The 17,382-nt window shown below is 45.2% G+C and overlaps 1 protein-coding gene across 1 annotated transcript in view; it reads right to left on the bottom strand.

The window, feature by feature from the left end:
• Positions 1 to 15,798, bottom strand: part of LOC141121904 (uncharacterized) — a 140,954-nt gene extending 125,156 nt beyond the window's left edge. Inside the window, exons 1-3 of the mRNA XM_073611660.1 lie at positions 15,557 to 15,798; positions 1,736 to 1,845; positions 1,249 to 1,317 (exon numbers count right to left, since the gene is read on the bottom strand). The gene's annotated coding sequence lies outside the window, so the exon portion shown is untranslated. The remainder of the gene's footprint in view (positions 1 to 1,248; positions 1,318 to 1,735; positions 1,846 to 15,556) is intronic.
• Positions 15,799 to 17,382: the final 1,584 nt, after the last annotated feature.

The raw sequence follows: 17,382 nt of genomic DNA, 5'->3' as shown, positions 1-17,382 counted from the left end.
TGTTTCAATGTTTTATCAATATAGACTTCACTAAATATTTTTTTTTATATAGATTTTGTACCAAAAAAAAAAAAAATCTCTGTGTAATTATTCTAATGTTGAAATAACATCAGATTTGGGTATGCATAAAAAATATGTAAAATATTTAAAATTATTTTTGTTTTAGAGAACTAGTAAAGAAAAAAAAAAAAGAATATAATACAGTAATCAGACACATACCTGGATACATGACGATCAATTAATTCTAATTAATATTAATGACTTTAAAGAGATCAAGAGAGAGGAAAAAGAGAGATAAAAATAGAGGAAGAGAGAGAGAGAAAGAGAGCAAGGGGGAAGAGAGAGGAAAGGGGTGAGAGAGACAGAGAGGGGGAGAGAGAGAGGGAGAGGGGGACGAGAGAGAGAGGGCGAGAGGGCGAGGGCGAGAGGGAGAGAGGACAGAGGAGGGAGAGATAGATAAATAGAGCGTAGAAAGAGAGCGAGCACGAGGAGAGGGTGGAGAGTGAGAGGAATGAGGGACGAGGCAGAGAGAAGGGGGAGAGAGAGGAAGAGCGAGAGGAGAAAGGGACAAGGCAGAGAGAGAGAGAAGGGGGAGAGAGGAGAGAGACGGGGAGGGGGGGGGAGAGAGAGTGGAGAGAGATGAGGAGGGAGAGAGGGGAGAGAGAGAGGAGAGAGGGGAAGAAAAAGAGAGGGGAGAGAGAGGATGGAGAGAGCAAGGAGGAGGATGAAGAGAGAGAGGAGAGAGGAAGGAGGAGGGTGAAGAGAGAGAGGAGAGAGGGAGGAGGATGGTGAAGAGAGAGGGAGGAGGAGGGTGAGGAGAGAGGGAGGAGGAGGATGAGGAGAGAGAGAGGGGGGAAAGAGGTGGAGGAGGGGGAAGAGAGGGAGGAGGAGGAATAGAGAGAGGAGAGGAGGAGGGGAAGGAGGAGGGAGATGAGAAAGGGAGCAGAGAGAGGGAGGAGGGAGAGAAGAGAGGGAGGGAGAGGAGGGAGGAGAGAAGAGGAGGGAGGAGGAGGGAGGGAGGAGGAGAGAGGGTGAGGAGGGACAGAGTTTTTTGTCTCTAACATAACCCAACTTTTATATATATAAATAAAAATATATATATATATATATAGTTATAGTCTCTTTTAGTGCAAACAGAAAAATTTGAAAAATGTAATAGGCTACATGAGGGCATAAAGTATAGATAACACAGATGGAAACATATAAAGACATTGGTGAAGCAGAACATTACTTTTTTCGGGTATCTACCTGTCAATTAAGGGAAATGTTGATGTAAAAATTCAGCTATTTTTGAAGACGTTCTGACTCCAATTTTATCTGCAATTAAAATTAAAAAATCTAAAATACAATAAAAAATGTAAAAAAAAATAAAAAATTAGCTAGTACAAAACAAACGAAAAAGACTCACATACTTGAGCGAGACAAAAAAAAAGCATCATTGACATAAACCAAAATAATCTTTTAATTAAAAGCATCAGGCAATGGCACAAACCATGAAATGGATACTTCCCTCCTGACAATGCACACAAAGGAATGGCATGGCACACCTCACATGGCAATGATCAATCTTACTTGGTCAGAAGTCCTGGTGGAGAATTGGACATAAAAGTTCAGTAATCTGGTTCTAAATCTTCACAAAGATCGCCGCTCTGCACACCTCCGTCACCACTACTGCATGCTCTGTATACCAACAATATAGTAATGGTAAACATTAAAAAATGGTGCTTAAACTCGCCTTTTCATCACATAATTTCCTGTTTGTGATGCAATCCTGCGGCGATGCCCACTGACTCCTGGGAACGATGACAAACATCTTCCAGGTGCCGCAGGATATGATGTACAGTGCTGCGGACAAGAAGAGGCAGATTACAAGGGACACCCTAACAACAAGACACACACAGTAAGTAAAAAAAAAAAACATGACAAATGTTATACTTGCAGCTTCAGATCAATATTAAAATATGGGTGGAACTCCGCTTTAACAACCGATAAGTCATCAGCTGTCAATGGGTTTCAAACGGGTGCCGGCAATTGTAACTACGAGTCATTTTAAACGGGATTTGACTCATTTTTTTCCCCTTATATTTAAAGGAATTTAACCACTTCAGCCCCGGAAGAATTTATCCCCTTCCTGACCAGAGCACTTTTTGCGATTCGGCACTGAGTCACTTTAACTGACAATTGCGCGGTCATACGACGTTGTACCCAAACAAAATTGATGTCCTTTTTTCCCCACAAATAGAGCTTTCTTTTGGTGGTATGTGATCGCCTCTGCGTTTTTTATTTTTTGCGCTATAAACAAAAAAGTGCGACAATTTTGAAAAAAATGCATTATTTTTTATACTTTTTGCTATAATAAATACCCCCAAAAAATATATAAAATGATTTTTTTCCTCAGTTTAGGCCGATATGTATTCTTCTACATATTTTTGGTTAAAAAAAAAAAAAAAAAAATCGCAATAAGCGTATATTGATTGGTTTGCACAAAAGTTATAGCGTCTACAAAATAGATTTATAGCATTTTTATTATTATTTTTTTTTACTAATAATGGCGGCGATCTGCGATTTTTATCGTGACTGCGACATTATGGCAGACACATCAGACAATTTTGACACATTTTTGGAACCATTGGCATTAATACAGCGATCAGTGCTCTAAAAATGCATTGATTACTGTAAAAATGTCACTGGCAGTGAAGGGGTTAATACTAGGGGGCAGTGAAGGGGTTAACTGTGTTCCCTGGGAGGTGATTCTAACTGAAGGGGGAGGGACTAACTACAGGAAGTGACAGATCGTGGTTCCTAGCTAATAGGAACACACGATTTGTCACTCCTTTCAGAACAGAACAGGGAAGTGTGTGTTTACACACACTTGCCCCTGTTCTGTGTCTCCTGGTCATGATCGCTCGTGGCCGGCGGTAGGGGTGCAACGGATTGTCATCGATCCGTGATCCGATCCGCGGAGGTTGATCCGTACAGGACACCCGCGATCCGCGGAGCGCTCTGTGGCCTCGGCCATAGGAAAGGCTGTGGCTTCAGCCTAGCACCGGAGCGGTGGCCATCTTGGTACACCCGGCGGCCGTTTAGCATGTGATCGCTCCGTCAAATGACGGAGCGATCACTTGTAATAAACCGGCGTCATGTCATGACGCCGGTTCCTCTCCCCCCTCTGTGTACTGATCTGTACAGTGGAGGGGAGAGATCGGATGGCAGCAGTGCCAATACTCTGCAATGCCCTGCAGCAATGCCCTGACAATACTCTGCAATGCCCTGACAATAGTCTGACAATAGTCTGCCAATACCCTGCCAATATATCTGCCAATACCCTGCAATACTCTGCCAATACTCTGCCACACCCTGCCAATAGGGAGATTGTGGATATTACAGTGGGGGAGATTTTTTTTTTGTTGATCCGAAAATGATCTGAACCGTGACTCCTGATCCGAGGAACGATCCGAACCGTGAGTTTTTTTGATCCGTTGCACCCCTAGCCGGCGGTAATCGATACTGCGGTGGCTGGTCCAGAAGAGGTTAAAGGAATTTTTCATTTCTGTTGATGCACTTTAACCACTTCAGCCCCGGAGGATTTGGCTGGCTAAAGACCAGAGCACTTTTTGCGATTCGGCACTGCGTCGCTTTAACTGACAATTGCGCGGTCGTCGAACGTGGCTCTCAAACAAAATTGACGTCCTTTTTTTCCCACAAATAGAGCTTTCTTTTGGTGGTATTTGATCACCTCTGCGATTTTTATTTTTTGCGCTATAAACAAAATAAGAGCGACAATTTTGAAAAAAACGCATTATTTTTTACTTTTTGCTATAATAAATATCCCCCAAAAATATATAAAAAAACTTTTTTTCCTCAGTTTAGATACGTATTCTTCTACATATTTTTGGTAAAAAAAAAAAAAAAATCGCAATAGGCGATTATTGATTGGTTTGCGCAAAAGTTATAGCGTTTACAAAATAGGGGATAGATTTATGGCATTTTAATTAATTTTTTTTTTTTACTAGTTTTGGCGGCGATCAGCGATTTTTATTGTGACTGCGACATTATGGCGGACGTGTCGGACATTTTTGACACATTTTTGGGACCATTGTCATTTATACAGCAATCAGTGCTATAAAAATGCATTGATTCCTGTGTAAATGACACTGGCAGTGAAGGGGTTAACCACTAGGTGGCGGGGAGGGGTTAAGTTAGTACTAGGGGAGTGATTTCTAACTGTAGGGGGGTTGGGGTGTGTCTGTCAGTACACTGATCTCTGCTCTGACAGGGAGCAGAGATCGAGTGACACTGTCACTAGCCAGAACGGGGAGATGCTGTTTACATCAGCATCTCCCCGTTCCTGCTCTGCGTGAGACGATCGCGGGTATTCCCGCGGCGATCGAGTCCGTAGGACCCGCGACCCAACTCACAGAGCTCCAGGCCGCCGCATGCGCGCGCCGCGCATGCAATGACACGGCGGGAAATTCAAATGGACGTATATATACGCCCATTTGCCCAGCCGTGCCATTTTGCCGATGTACATCGGCGTACGCCGGTCCTTAAGTGGTTAAGCATAATTAAAGTCACTGCTCCTGAAAGAATCATTGTTTAAAAAAAAAAAAAAAAAAAAACACTTTTTATTGATACTTGTCCCCCAGGGCAGTACCCAGACCCCCCCCCCCCCCCATACATCTTTTATGGCCAATTACTTGCATCTAAGCCTTCAAAATCGGAAATTTTGCTTTTTCCTTTTAGGCTCCCATAGACTTCAATGGGGTTTGCCATTCGGGTTAGAACAATTTGCAGCAGAACTCCTGAACAGGGGAGTGTTTGGGCCATCCCTAATTACCACTTGCATTTACTTATTTCCTTCTGTGAACTAACTTTAATGCTGTTTCATTCAATATTTACTGAACGTTTTTGCTTCTTTGAGGTAAATACGGCATAAAGGAAAAGTGAATTGACATTTTCAGCATCACATGCGGTGTTTGAGAAAAAGGTGTCAGATCACCTAAATACCGCATGCGATCTGCTTTAATGAATGGAGCCCATTGTATCTTGTGTATCACACAAATCATCCAATTGTGCAAAAAATGTAATTGGTCACCTCTGTTCGAGTGATCAGGAATATAGCTTAGTGTAACATCATCTATAGCTGTCCCAGTTCCTATAAACCAAGCAAGCCTAGCCACTGGTATATGGCTGCCACCAGAAATGCCATGTTTGCTGGCATGGTGTCATGCAGGCATGTAGTCAGTGGGATGTGCAGATGGGTCAGTTCAGGACACAGGCAGAGACACGGTCAGGAAGCAGATAAAGGATCAGTCCAGGCACCAGACAGAAATGTGGCCAATAAAAAGGCTGGGGTAACTACAGGTGGCATGCAGGCAACACCATAACTGGTGTGGCGGTGATCAGGGACACGATAACTGGTGTAGTGGTGATCATGGACACAATAACTGGTGTGGAGGTGATCAGGGACACAATAAATGGTGTGGAGGTGATCGGGGACACAATAACTGGTGTGGAGGTGATCAGGGACACGATAACTGGTGTGGAGGTGATCGGGGACACGATAACTGGTGTGGTGGTGATCGGGGACACGATAAATGGTGTGGAGGTGATCAGGGACACAATAAATGGTGTGGAGGTGATCGGGGACACGATAACTGGTGTGGAGGTGATCGGGGACACGATAACTGGTGTGGTGGTGATCGGGGACACGATAACTGGTGTGGAGGTGATCGGGGACACGATAACTGGTGTGGAGGTGATCAGGGACACGATAACTGGTGTGGAGGTGATCAGGGACACAATAACTGGTGTGGAGGTGATCAGGGACACAATAACTGGTGTGGAGGTGATCGGGGACACAATAACTGGTGTGGAGGTGATCGGGGACACAATAACTGGTGTGGAGGTGATCGGGGACACAATAACTGGTGTGGAGGTGATCGGGGACACAATAACTGGTGTGGAGGTGATCGGGGACACAATAACTGGTGTGGAGGTGATCGGGGACACAATAACTGGTGTGGAGGTGATCGGGGACACAATAACTGGTGTGGAGGTGATCGGGGACACAATAACTGGTGTGGAGGTGATCGGGGACACAATAACTGGTGTGGAGGTGATCGGGGACACAATAACTGGTGTGGAGGTGATCGGGGACACAATAACTGGTGTGGAGGTGATCGGGGACACAATAACTGGTGTGGAGGTGATCGGGGACACAATAACTGGTGTGGAGGTGATCGGGGACACAATAACTGGTGTGGAGGTGATCGGGGACACAATAACTGGTGTGGAGGTGATCAGGGACACAATAACTGGTGTGGAGGTGATCGGGGACACAATAACTGGTGTGGAGGTGATCAGAGACACAATAACTGGTGTGGAGGTGATCAGGGACACAATAACTGGTGTGGAGGTGATCGGGGACACAATAACTGGTGTGGAGGTGATCGGGGACACAATAACTGGTGTGGAGGTGATCGGGGACACAATAACTGGTGTGGAGGTGATCAGAGACACAATAACTGGTGTGGAGGTGATCGGGGACACAATAACTGGTGTGGTGGTGATCAGGGACACAATAACTGGTGTGGAGGTGATCGGGGACACAATAACTGGTGTGGAGATGATCAGGGACACAATAACTGGTGTGGAGGTGATCAGAGACACAATAACTGGTGTGGAGGTGATCGGGGACACAATAACTGGTGTGGAGGTGATCGGGGACACAATAACTGGTGTGGAGGTGATCGGGGACACAATAACTGGTGTGGAGGTGATCGGGGGACACAATAACTGGTGTGGAGGTGATCAGGGACACAATAACTGGTGTGGAGGTGATCAGGGACACAATAACTGGTGTGGAGGTGATCGGGGGACACAATAACTGGTGTGTGGAGGTGATCGGGGGACACAATAACTGGTGTGGAGGTGATCGGGGGACACAATAACTGGTGTGGAGGTGATCAGGGACACAATAACTGGTGTGGAGGTGATCGGGGGACACAATAACTGGTGTGGAGGTGATCGGGGACACAATAACTGGTGTGGAGGTGATCGGGGACACAATAACTGGTGTGGAGGTGATCGGGGACACAATAACTGGTGTGGAGGTGATCGGGGACACAATAACTGGTGTGGAGGTGATCGGGGACACAATAACTGGTGTGGAGGTGATCGGGGACACAATAACTGGTGTGGAGGTGATCAGGGACACAATAACTGGTGTGGAGGTGATCAGGGACACAATAACTGGTGTGGAGGTGATCAGGGACACAATAACTGGTGTGGAGGTGATCGGGGACACAATAACTGGTGTGGAGGTGATCAGAGACACAATAACTGGTGTGGAGGTGATCAGGGACACAATAACTGGTGTGGAGGTGATCAGGGACACAATAACTGGTGTGGAGGTGATCGGGGACACAATAACTGGTGTGGAGGTGATCGGGGACACAATAACTGGTGTGGAGGTGATCAGAGACACAATAACTGGTGTGGAGGTGATCGGGGACACAATAACTGGTGTGGTGGTGATCAGGGACACAATAACTGGTGTGGAGGTGATCGGGGACACAATAACTGGTGTGGAGATGATCAGGGACACAATAACTGGTGTGGAGGTGATCAGAGACACAATAACTGGTGTGGAGGTGATCGGGGACACAATAACTGGTGTGGAGGTGATCGGGGACACAATAACTGGTGTGGAGGTGATCGGGGACACAATAACTGGTGTGGAGGTGATCGGGGGACACAATAACTGGTGTGGAGGTGATCAGGGACACAATAACTGGTGTGGAGGTGATCAGGGACACAATAACTGGTGTGGAGGTGATCGGGGGACACAATAACTGGTGTGTGGAGGTGATCGGGGGACACAATAACTGGTGTGGAGGTGATCGGGGGACACAATAACTGGTGTGGAGGTGATCAGGGACACAATAACTGGTGTGGAGGTGATCGGGGGACACAATAACTGGTGTGGAGGTGATCGGGGACACAATAACTGGTGTGGAGGTGATCGGGGACACAATAACTGGTGTGGAGGTGATCGGGGGACACAATAACTGGTGTGGAGGTGATCAGGGACACAATAACTGGTGTGGAGGTGATCGGGGGACACAATAACTGGTGTGGAGGTGATCAGGGACACAATAACTGGTGTGGAGGTGATCGGGGGACACAATAACTGGTGTGGAGGTGATCAGGGACACAATAACTGGTGTGGAGGTGATCGGGGACACAAGAACTGGTGTGGAGGTGATCGGGGACACAATAACTGGTGTGGAGGTGATCGGGGGACACAATAACTGGTGTGGTGGTGATCGGGGACACAATAACTGGTGTGGAGGTGATCGGGGACACAATAACTGGTGTGGAGGTGATCGGGGACACAATAACTGGTGTGGAGGTGATCGGGGACACAATAACTGGTGTGGAGGTGATCGGGGACACAATAACTGGTGTGGTGGTGATCGGGGACACAGTAACTGGTGTGGAGGTGATCGGGGACACAATAACTGGTGTGGAGGTGATCGGGGACACAATAACTGGTGTGGAGGTGATCGGGGACACAATAACTGGTGTGGAGGTGATCGGGGACACAATAACTGGTGTGGAGGTGATCGGGGACACAATAACTGGTGTGGAGGTGATCGGGGACACAATAACTGGTGTGGAGGTGATCACACATATTACCAGAATTTAGCTCCAAATCGAAGAGAATGTTCCGGTCCCATAAATGGGGAAATGCTCTGACCCTGAAGGGGTTAATCTACAGATAATAAAAGTGCTTGCACTATGGATAAAATATCTGAATCCACAACACGAAGTGTCAGACAACTCCTGGGGTAACCTGGCAGCACTTACTCAGAAATACCCCGGCTGTAGATGACTAGGTGTGCTGGGCCCTGTAGTTCCACAGAGTTTGTGGTGCCTGTGAATCAATAGATGCCTCTATAGCAGGAAATGAGGAATACTGAGAGTCCCAGTTGCAGACACTCCAGTAAAAGGTGGGTCGGATACCGCTTAGATGTAAACAGAGAGGGCACCTTTCATAACCTGGTGACATCCGACGTGTTTGGATTGGAAAAAGCAGATCTTTGTTAGGGATGAGCTTTATGTTCGGGTCGAACATGAGTTTGACTCGAAAATTGGCTGTTCGCCAGTTCGCCGAACAGCGAACAATTTGGGGTGTTCGCAGCAAATTCGAAAGCCGCGGAACACCCTTTAAAAGTCTATGGGAGAAATCAAAAGTGCTAATATTAAAGGCTTATATGCATGGTATTGTCATAAAAAGTGTTTGGGGAGAAGGCTTGGGACAAGTCCTTTATTAAAAAAATTAAAAAAATAAAACTGTCCCACGAAGTCTACTTCTTCTTCTCTGCCGGCGGACCGAAAAAGAAAAAAAAAAAAAATACGACTGACCTGCCTCCATGGGAGGCACCCGCCGTAATTACCCTCCTCTTAGGTGACAGCTCTTGACAGCTCAGGTGACAGCTCTTAAGCATTATTATACTGCTCCCGAAAATAGTTGAACTAGATGGACTTGTGTCTTTTTTCAACCTGACTATGTAACTATGTAAAATGGCCGTTTTTAAAACTTTTTTTTTGCATTGATCCATGTCCCCTGGGCCAGGACCCGGGTCCCCAAACACTTTTCATGAGAATAACCTGCATATACGCCTTTATTTTTTTATTTTGAGTAATTTTATTGAAGAATTACAACAATACATAAGAAAGAAGATTGAACATTTTGCTCATCGGGTGCATAGAAGATTTCGTATACAAAGAAGACGAGTAGTATTCATAACACTAGGCTTATATTCCTTTATATAGTTATATGGTAATGCTCTAAGGTCCCTGCACCCCCCCGCCACCAGCACCCCACCCGGGACCTTGCTGTACAGATGGTCGAGAGGTCCAGAAACCCAGAGCATAACATTGATTAACGCAATAATGACAAGAAGATCAAGAATGAAGTCATTACCAAAGAAGCAACAGTCTGGGTTGTACTCTTAGGGCGGGTCGAACAGAGGTCAGTCACAGGAACTAGAATACCTTATACGAAAGGACCTGAGGGAACAATGAAGGGAAACTTTCCCCGAGATCAACCCATAGATTATTTAAAGGAGATCTTATTAATGCCGAGAGCCGGAGAAAAGAAGTATCAAGAAGTACAGTGAAGGGAAAGAAGAGAAGAAAAAGGGAGAAAAAAAGAGAAAAAGGTAAAGTGCGTATGACAGAGGTTTGGGGAGAGGAGGTGCACAGAAGACTATCACAAGAGGGTATCCGAGGACCACCCTGGGAAGGAATCGAGCCTATGTTTTACGATTCAGAGTTATAGGGGGATCCCCACCTGGGTAGCCCAAGGTTCCCAAATGATTTTAAATTTGTCTAAAGTGTCCAGGATGGTATTGGAAGTCTTTTCTTTTTTGTTTAGCTAAACGGAAGGATACTGTCGGAGATTTCCAAGACCGGGTAATAGTCATTTTGGCTCCAAGGAGGATAAACCGAATCAGCGTCTGGTTAGGTTTAGAAGTTTTTTGGATTGGACAATTAAGTAAGGCGATAGTTGGGTCTTGCTTAATCGCAAAGCCAACGGTTCTGCGAATAAGGGAGAAAATCTTATTCCAAAACATTCTGATTCTAGGACATTCCCATAAAATATGTAGAAGAGTACCTATGTGGTTGCATCCTCTAAAACAGAGAGGTGATGTTTGAGGAAAATATTTTGCAAGACGAGAAGGTACCAAATACCAACGTGTTCAAGTTTTGAGGCTAGCCTCATTCAGGGACGTGTTTAGTATACCTTTAAAAGAACGGGCAAAATTGGAATGCCATAGGTCCAGGTCCCAGCTGAAGTCAAGATCACGCTCCCAGCTCAACATGTAGGCCGTTTTCTCCGATGGTTCAGCTAGAGATGAGTATATGAGAGAAATACCTCCTCTCGTGTCCACGGCCGAGGAGCACCATTGTTCATAGGGAGTTACTGAGAGTGGGCTTTCGTTGCTCTTCCATAAATGGTTCAGAAAATGTGATATTTGATAGAACCTAAATTTTTCGGAGGGGGGCATATCAAGTTTTGAGGTGCAGTATGGTAAAGTGAGGGGTCCATTAGAATTAAAGAAATGTCCAATTCTGTATAGGCCCTTGTCTAGCCACTATTTGAAAGCTCGGATATCTAAACCTGGGGGGAACCTGGGGTTACGGAAGATTATTATACGAGATTTATATAGCGCCAACAGTTTATGCAGCGCTTTACAATGTATAAGGGGGACAACACAATTACAGTACAGTTCAATACAAAAGGTACAGGAGGGCCCTGCTTGTAGAGCTTACATTCTAAAGGGAGGGGGTGGTGGTACAAAAGGTAATAGATGCGGGGGATGATTTGATGGGGGTGGCTCGGGGACAGTTGTTAGGTGGGTGTGGGATAGGCTTCCCTGAATAAATGAGTTTTCAGGGATCTCCTAAAGGTGGACAGGGTAGGGGCTGATCGGACATACTGGGGCAGGGAATTCCAGAGGATGGGAGAGGCTCTGGAGAAGTCCTGAAGGCGAGCATGGGAGGAGGTAACAAGGGAGCTAGAGAGCAGGAGGTCCTGGGAGGAGCGGAGGGGGCGATTTCTGCAGATGAGGTTGGTGATGTAGATGGAAGATGTGGGCAAGTGGTTGCCAGGTAGAGGTTAGGGGTCTCATCTTATGTAGGGAATCACATAACTTCATCGAATGGGATAATGTAGGAGCTAGTATAGGGGGGGCGTCTTTTAGGTAGGTTCCAAAGCAAGAAATCTAAGGTGTAATTAGGGACAGCTTCTCGTTCCATGTTCACCCAGTCTGGTTTGGGCCCTTTAAGATAAATTATGGAGAATTGGCTTAACTGCGCTGCCTGATAGTACCACCACAGGTTAGGTAGGCCTAGGCCTCCTTTCATTCTGGGTCTAAAAAGAACATCCTTGCAAAATCTGTGTCCCTTTTTGTCCCATATAAAGTGGATGATGGCGGATTGTAAATGTTGAATGTGTGATTTGGGGACTGGAATAGGGAGGGAGCGGAAGAGGTATAATATTCTGGGTAGAAGAGTCATTTTAACAGCGTTCACTTTGCCTAGCCAGGATAGTTTGTAGAGGGACCATTGATTCAGGTCTTCGGTGAGTTTTTTAAACATGGGAGGGTAATTATATTTGAACATTTGGTCAATGCCGGATGTGAGATTAATGCCTAAATAGGGAATGGAGGTGGGGTTCCAGGAAAATGGGAATTGACCTATCGGTCTGTATACAGTGTCTTGGGGAGTTGATACATTAAGAGCAATTGATTTTGACATATTTACTTTGAGTCTGGAGGCGAGTTCAAAATGGCGTAGAGAAATTGGATTATGTTGGGGGTAGAAATTAGGGGGGATGTAATAAATAAGAGGACATCGTCCGCAAACAAAGCACATTTGTGCATTGATTGGCCACAGCGGACTCGATTGATATCTGGATGTTGTCTTATCGCGATGGCCAAGGTTTCGCCACTGCGAAAAGAAGTGGGGAGAGGGGACAACCTTGCCTTGTGCCTTTCTTTATAGGGAATTGATCTGAGAGGTGTCCCTGAATTCTGACCCGTGCCTTTGGTTGATGATAGAGGGATTCTAGTACATTAATGAAGTTAGGGCCAAAACCCCATTTCTGTAGAATTGTAAAAAGGCAGGGCCAGGCAACAGTGTTGAATGCTTTTTGAAGATCAATGGAGAGGAGGAAGCCCTCCTGGGGGGGGGGGGGGGGCGCCATCCCAACCCCACTTCATGAGGGAGACTGCGTTTACTGCTCTCCGCATCTCGTCCGGTCCCTGCCTCCCCGGGATGAACCCCACCTGGTCTTTATGTATGTAAGAACCTATAAATGAAGCTAGTCTGTTCGATAATATCTTTGTCATAATTTTTAAATCATTATTGATTAACGAGATTGGTCTGTAATTGCTCACTTCGCTGGAGTCTTTACCCGGTTTGGGAATGACCGAGATGAAGGCTAGATTGGCATCAGGATCAAGGGGGAGGACTTGCTTAAGGAGTTAAAGAGACGGGCCAGATACGGAGAGAGCGTGTCTGTAAAGGTTTTGTAATAGAAGGTTGAGAATCCGTCCGGGCCCGGGGCAGAATCTTTTTTGAGGTCTTTTATGACCGCTCGGATCTCGGATTCTTGAAATGGGGACTCCAAGATAGAACGATGGGAGTCAGAAAGTTTTGGCAGCGGGATGTTCTCTAGAAAGGAGTCTAGGTCTTTGTGGGAGATAGGACATCTGTCAGAATACAAATTGGAATAAAAGGATTGGAAGGCATCTAGAATCTTTTCGGGGTGTTGGGTAAGAGAACCCGACAGGGATTTTATTTTGGGGAGGGCAAAGGTCCTATGTTTCGGGGTGAGTTTGGCCGCTAACTGGGGGCCAAACTTGTTAGCGCGCAAGTAGTGACTGCCACCGATCCAATGAAGATGTCTATCTGCATTGGGAAGTCAAGGCTAAATTGAGGGTCAATCTGGTGGTGTCTAGTTTAGAGAGAGTGGTGGGATTGGGGTTCCGCTTATGGGATAAACTGAGTTCTTTGAACTCTTTTTCTAGTTTTAAAATGTCCGCTTGTCGTTCGCGTTTTAATTGGGAGGAAAGTTGGATAAGCTTCCCTCTAATCACCGCTTTGTGTGCAATCCTAAGGGAGCTAGGAGAGACGCCACCGGTGTCATTGATCAGGAAGTATTCTTTAAAGTGGAGTTCCACCCCATTTTACAACTCTTCAGCATCCCTCACTAAACTGTGCACTGTAAACGAATTGGATATTTTTACATTTTTTTTTTCAGCACCTACTGTATATCTGCTGTTTTCATTTTTCACTTCCTCCTCCCTGGCCGCGGCCCATCGCATCATTTCCTGTTTGCAATGCCTTCTGGGAAGGGGCGGCAACTTCCTCTGACACTGCCGTTGCTATGGATACCTGACCTGAAACCTATTACACTGCTTGTGCGAGATTTGCAAGGTTGAGATCCAGGAAGAAATACAGTCTGGCTTCAGATGCCCACACTTAAGATGGCCGCGGCCTGCTGTAAGTTTATAAAATAACAAACTACTGCTATAAACTAACAAAACAGACCTTAGTTTACAGACTAACTTTACTAGAATACATTAAGCTTGTGTATTATAGGGGTATTTTTACTTAAAAAGTATAATTTCGGCCGGAACACCACTTTAATATCTTTTTCCAGCATAATACAATGTACAGGATTGGATGGAATTTTTTCATTCAGGCGCCAATGTCGTGAACCTGGGGGCGATAAAGAATTTAAAAGTTTTAGTGTCACTAGGGAGTGATCGTACCACGGGACATCTTGTATGGAGGCCTGGGAGGCTGTGTGTATTTCAGAAGTGGGCATGAATATGTGATCAATTCTAGCATAGGTTTTGTGAGGGGCTGAGTAGTGTGTATAATCTTTTGTTGATGGATTGAGTTCCCTCCAGGTATCAATAAGACCCTAGAGAGTGGAGGAGTCTGGAAATCCGGAGACTTTGTTTGGGGTTTTTTTTTTTTTAAGGTGGGGAATCCCATGGTCCGATTTATCTAGAACCTGGTCAAAAGTGATGTTGGAATCGCCGCCCATGATCACCCTACCTTCGAAGTGGGGTGAAAGATTTGCAAGTAGGGAGGAGAAAAATTTGGCTTGGCCCCTGTTAGGTGCATAATAGGAGATGAGGGTGTAGAGGTTTCCCTCAATCGAACCTTTGACTAAGATACATCTCCCATCAGTGTCCCTAATTGTTACAAAGTGTGAGAACGGAGTCTGTTTAGAAAATAGTATAGCAACTCCCCGTTTTTTTTTTCATTTGCATTTGCTAGGAAGAAAGTGGGATATTTATTGTGGAGGAAGGAAGGGGAGTAATTGGAGGAGAAATGAGTTTCTTGGAGAAGAACGATATCTAAGCCCCTAGAATTGTAGCTTTGAAAGGCTTTGCGCCTTTTCACGGGGGAATTAAGGCCTTGGGTATTATGTGAGGCAATCTTAAGAGCCCTCTGTAGTGGAGAAGAGTTAGCCATGGTCACGAGAGGAGGAATACGAGCGTGTGTGATGCGGACCGCCTATACGCCTTTAAAATGAGCACTTTTGATTATTCATGTTCGTGTCCCGTAGATTTTAACGGTGTTCGAACAAATTTTTTGCCTGTTCACATGTTCTGCTGCGAAGCGAACCGAACGGGGAGGGGGGGTTCGGCTCATCCCTAATCTTTGTCATGGATGGTTATTGGTGGGTGAAGAGGTCCTAAAATGCGCTCCTAGCCCCGCCCAGATTCCTAATCCATTTATAGCCCAGAATAACTTCTGAAAAATGTCTGAAACTGGCATTTACTGACATCAATAACTACCTGCGAAGTAAATATAATATACGGGGTTATTCTACATTTCCACACTATATATGTGTGTATCATCATCTGCTGGAGATAAAAGACATCACAGTGACTATGGAGGAAGAGGACGGACATGACGGGGGGTTACTGGGTGTAAATAGAAAATAAGATCTTATTACCTCCTCTACTGCCTCTTCCCGCAATCTCTTCTCTCTGCTTCTTCCTGACTCACCTCTCACCCGGAACTTCCTGTCTGTACTTGACATCACTTCCTGTCTGTATTCCATAGAGACTTCCTGTCTGGGTAGAGGTGAGATCACCACCTTGTGGAGCTCAGAGGAACTGCAGCCCAGAGAAACATCTCGTAGTGTGAACACGGCCTTGTGCTGTGTGTGTATGTACTGTATATCCTTATAGATGGGTCATCTCCACTCCCACCAAGGGGGATAGAAATATATTACTGCTCGGGGGGGGAGACAGTAAAATTGATTGCAGATTTATTATTATACAGGATTTATATAGCGCAGACAGTTTAAGCAGCACTTTACAACTTGAGGGTAGACAGTACAAATACAATACACTTTAATAAAGTAGGAATCAGAGGGTCCTGCTTGATAGAGCTTACAATATAAAAATCTAGTCATGTAGAACATCTGTTATATGGATACAAAGAACCCCAGCCGAGAGTAAAGGGTGGAAATGGCTCCTGATCCCCAGATTTGGGCAATTATGTCCCCAATATAAATAGAATAAAACCCGCGCTATGTGTAACAACTCAAATACCTACAAAAATAACTTATACCGGACTGCTGCTGTAACAAAGGTAAGTATTCCCTTTATCAACTAGAAGAGCATTATGTGTCACAGCGCTGTCCTATTGTGTGTGCACATAAATCATCACAAATACACTAAAATATGTGGAGACATTCATATATAAAGTGCTAGGGGCACAAATAATATTCTCTGCAGATCTACTGCTTCCACTTTACACCGACTTCTTTAATCTTATAATATTTGCTATTATAATAACGAAAAACAAAAACCTGTGCAAATTCATGTAAACATACAATATTTTGTACTCAATATAGTGTTCTCTGCAAGTCCACTGCTTCCACCTTGTATCTAACTTCAACAAACTTATTTTTCTAAAAAAAAAGTCCACAAAACAATGAAAAGTTGATAACTGCTAGGGGCTCAAGATAATATTCTCTGCAGATCTACTGCTTCCACTTTACACCTACTTCACTGATCTTATGGTGTTTATGAATAAATGAAGTAAACTGATCCATGTGCAAATTCATATACAACATAAAGTGCTTTGTGCTCAAAATGCTGTTCCCTGCAGACCCACTGCTTCCACTTTACACCTACTTCTTTAATCTTATAATATTTGCTGCTATATTAAAAAAAAACTAAAAATCTGTGAAAATTCATGTAATCATACAATATTCTGTACTCAATATAGTATTATCTGCAAGTCCACTGCTTCCACTTTGCATCTACTTCAATTAACTTATTTTGCTCAAACAAATCCACCAATCAATGAAAAGTTGATAAGGTGTAAAGTTCTCGGTGCTCCAAACTGTGCCAGCTGTAGTGTAGCCACGCCTTCTTCCACCTCTTACACACGTGATGGTGAGGGCGCCCCCTTAGTAGTGCTTCCCCACTCACCGGAGCAATATGAGCCGATCGCCCTCCGGGGGGGTCAGGAAGGAATTTTTTCCTCTGCTGTAGCGATTGGCCGGCTCAGCTAGGGGTTTTTTGCCTTCCTCTGGATCAACAGGAGGGAGGCAGGCAGCCCCCCATCACCACCAGTACTACACACCATCTTTCAGCCGGCAACTATATCTCCAGCAGCAGGAACAGCCTCCAACCCCTCCATCCCCCAGCGGCCCCGCATCCGCCTTCAGCAACAGTCTTTACCACCATGTGCAATTTCAAGTACACTGCGGATGCCCTCCACAGGCTAAGAAACACCACCTTAACTATACCAACCGACAGTAAA

The sequence above is a fragment of the Aquarana catesbeiana genome, unplaced genomic scaffold (genome assembly GCF_042186555.1).
Source record: "Aquarana catesbeiana isolate 2022-GZ unplaced genomic scaffold, ASM4218655v1 unanchor233, whole genome shotgun sequence".
In the NCBI taxonomy this organism is placed as follows: Eukaryota; Metazoa; Chordata; class Amphibia; order Anura; family Ranidae; genus Aquarana; species Aquarana catesbeiana.
The sequence above is the reverse complement of the archived record's forward strand: the minus strand, read 5'-3'. Positions and strand labels throughout refer to the sequence as shown.